The 3,197-nt window shown below is 32.0% G+C and overlaps 1 pseudogene; it reads right to left on the bottom strand.

Annotated features, from left to right (window-relative positions):
* Positions 1 to 949: 949 nt before the first annotated feature.
* LOC122126396 lies at positions 950 to 1,046 on the bottom strand (annotated as a pseudogene).
* Between the last annotated feature and the right edge of the window lie 2,151 nt (positions 1,047 to 3,197).

Below are 3,197 nucleotides of genomic sequence, written 5' to 3'. Positions count from 1 at the left end.
AATACCAGAGTGGCTTCTTTATTTCATCATGATGTAGACACCAATGGCCAAACTAAAGGTCTCTTGACCCCGTTGTATCTTGCTGCTGGGAATAGATATAGCAAAGATACTCTGGATCTCCTTCTGTTGAACCATTATATCAAACCAGATCTGAAGCACAACTTGGAAGAAACTGCATTTGATCTTATCAAAAGAATAAGTATGTATCACTACCTCTTTGAAGTTGTGGAAAGCTATACAGATTGTTCTCCTAATTCCTAATGGTTGGATTAAGTTTCCTAAATTTCAAAATTGAAAGTCCATCCCATGTGTCCATACAAAATATTTTCACAATACAAACAACAGCAATATTTACTTTAAAAATTCATGGATTCCATGATATTCTTCCAAGTGAATTTCCTGACTTTGATGAAAAAAAATATTCGAGTTGTTTGTATACATCTATAATGATTTCTATAGAGTTTGTGATTTTTTAATAAGAAATAATTTTAACTAATCTGGTGAAATGAGTAGTACAGAAACTAAAGATATTTCTGGTGCTTGTCTGAAAAAAGTATATTTTAAAATATTTAGTATTCTGTTTATATAATGTCCATAATCTTTTCTTTATCTCCTAGATATAATACTTTGAATTCAACATTGTTTTATAATATATAGGTTCATTAATAAATGTGTCCTTTCAGATTGCATTCCATATAGAAACAGTTTAAGATTCCTTTAATTCCTAAGTCCTTATAGAATTTTATTTCTTTGGGATCAAATGACAATGTTATCTCATTTCAAAAGTTTTATAAAGGTAATGCTATATAAAGGCCTTTCTAAACAGGTGATGATTGAATACACTGATATCAAAATAATTTTTATTTCTATAAATTACATGTATAATTACACTTGTATATTTGTAATCAACTTTTTAATAACTGTTTTCATTTCTTGTATCTGAAGAATGAAAAATATGGAATACTTCACAAATTTTCATATCATCCTTGTGCAAAAGCCATGTTAATCTCTGTATTGTAATTCGGGTAGACGTGTTGCTGAAGCATGTAGTATCTTCTAAATTTAAGTAGTTAATAATGCAATCTTAAGACAGGAATATATCCTTGGTTGCCTATTTGTAACAAGGAAAACTTATAGTTCCCAAATTTGCTATTCATCTTATTTCTGTAAAATTCTGTGTATGGTGGAAAAAATTATATTGTTTGTTCTATTGCTCACATTTGCATTTTTTTGTCAATAACTACTTTAAGTCTTTTTCACTTGAAATTTGATCATACTTTGAAGCCTTTATAGCTAGGTCCAAAGATGATGGATTTTCAAGTACTTATTTATTAACTGATTTAGCTTTGTGGAGCTAACGGATTCAAAGTAAGCCTTGCTTAAGAGCTACTTCCAAACTTCTGCAGCTTAAAATTTCCCAAATGAGGTCTTACTGGCACAAATGTCTCCCTGACCCTTTACCCTTGCTCCATGTAGGAACCGACCCACCAGAATAGCTTACCCTGACAGCATAGATTGTCTTATAGGAGCAAAACTAATCTTAGTTACAAAGGATCATAGAGAGACGAACAGTTCAGACAGAACTGTTCACACTAAAAGGTATTTTTTCAAAATATAATTGTTTATTACACCCTACAATTTCAAAAATAGCTAAAGCCAAGAAGGTGAAAAAATTGTTCATATGCATGATTACCTCATGTCCTGGCCTCTCTACCATCCAACCAGGCAGGAACTAACACCACTGATTTTCTATCACCAAATATATTCCATAGCTCCGGGAGAAGTCCATATATTTCTCCTCGTTATTAGGCCTTAAATTGGTAATGTTTTAATCACAGTGTTTCCTCTTGCCTCTAGGCTGTACATCTCCGAATGGTAAAGCTTTAGGTCTAATTCTACCAAACACTGAGGTAGAGGTAATGGAAAAATACTTTAAAACAGTTGCCTTTGATATCCTTACCACAACAGAACAATGCAAAACATTTTCTTATATTATATATAATTATATATTTTATATTTATGTGTACTGTTTTTATATTTCACACAGTGAATCTTACTGGAATTAATTGATAATTTGACAAATTAATTGTTATTTATTACAATAAATAGATTGGAATATAAATAATCAGGATTAGAATATATATTAGAATATAAAAAGTATTAATGCAATGTTTTTGGTATAAACTTGTGATACCTTCTAAGTGTTCTTGGTCTTCTGATTTCACATGGTAAAAAAAAACAATGTTGTTTTCCTCTAATTTATAAGGGATTTTACTCTGCTGCTCTGTTTATTGTTTTAACTCGCTGGTCCCAAACTGTTTTTCTCCATATTTCTGAAGCATTCCTACTGATTATACTCAAATTTTGCTGATATGATGTCTAAAAGGCATTATTCTTCTACAGGATCCACGGGTCCTAGGATCCCAAGTTCCAGTTATCTGCATCATCAGATAACTAGGGCAAGAGATCTCACCTAGGCCCATGCAACATGCCAACAGAAAGTAATTGAAGACCCATTTCAATTTCTCATTTCCTATATTTCAGGGCCCCAATTCCTTGAAATGCAGGAATTAACTAAGTAATTGGGAAATGCAAGGCAACTTAAAACGCAAGATGAAATCACAAAATGTGAAAGTACAGTAATTCAAACTTTCAATTTTCAGATGACCCCTCGACATGAGTGAATAAAACCACAAATGTCACAAGATTATTTGTAATACCCCTCTCCTAATGATGAATGAACGATTTCAGTCCAGCATCAGCAGGCCAAAAAATTGTTCCTGGAATGATAGATCCATAATTGGTCTACCAATGCTAGGAATACTTGACATAGAGTTCAAATATAATTCAGAAAAAAACATTAATTGAGAAGATCCTTAGTGCTTCAAAACACTGGTACTTCAGGAAAACTTGGTTCTGTAGTGTAAAAATGTTGTCATTCTCAAACAAATGATAACCTACATTTAATCTCCTGAAAGTATATTCCTTTTCAAATAAACTTTTTAAAATCACATTTAACAAAATAACACTTTACAAGTAGATGATATTTAGTGACATTACTAGTTTTTCAATTGTAGGGACAAGTTACAATAGAGTTGATTTATTTACCCAGCACTAATGCCAAACAGGTTCAACCATTCATTAAAGTGTAGAAATAGGACCCCCCCCCCACCATTTGCGTTTTTCAGTAGGTGCCT

The sequence above is a fragment of the Dipodomys spectabilis genome, unplaced genomic scaffold, assembly GCF_019054845.1.
Source record: "Dipodomys spectabilis isolate Male_0828 unplaced genomic scaffold, ASM1905484v1 ptg000276l, whole genome shotgun sequence".
NCBI lineage: Eukaryota > Metazoa > Chordata > Mammalia > Rodentia > Heteromyidae > Dipodomys > Dipodomys spectabilis.
This window is presented reverse-complemented; position numbering and strand designations above follow the sequence as displayed.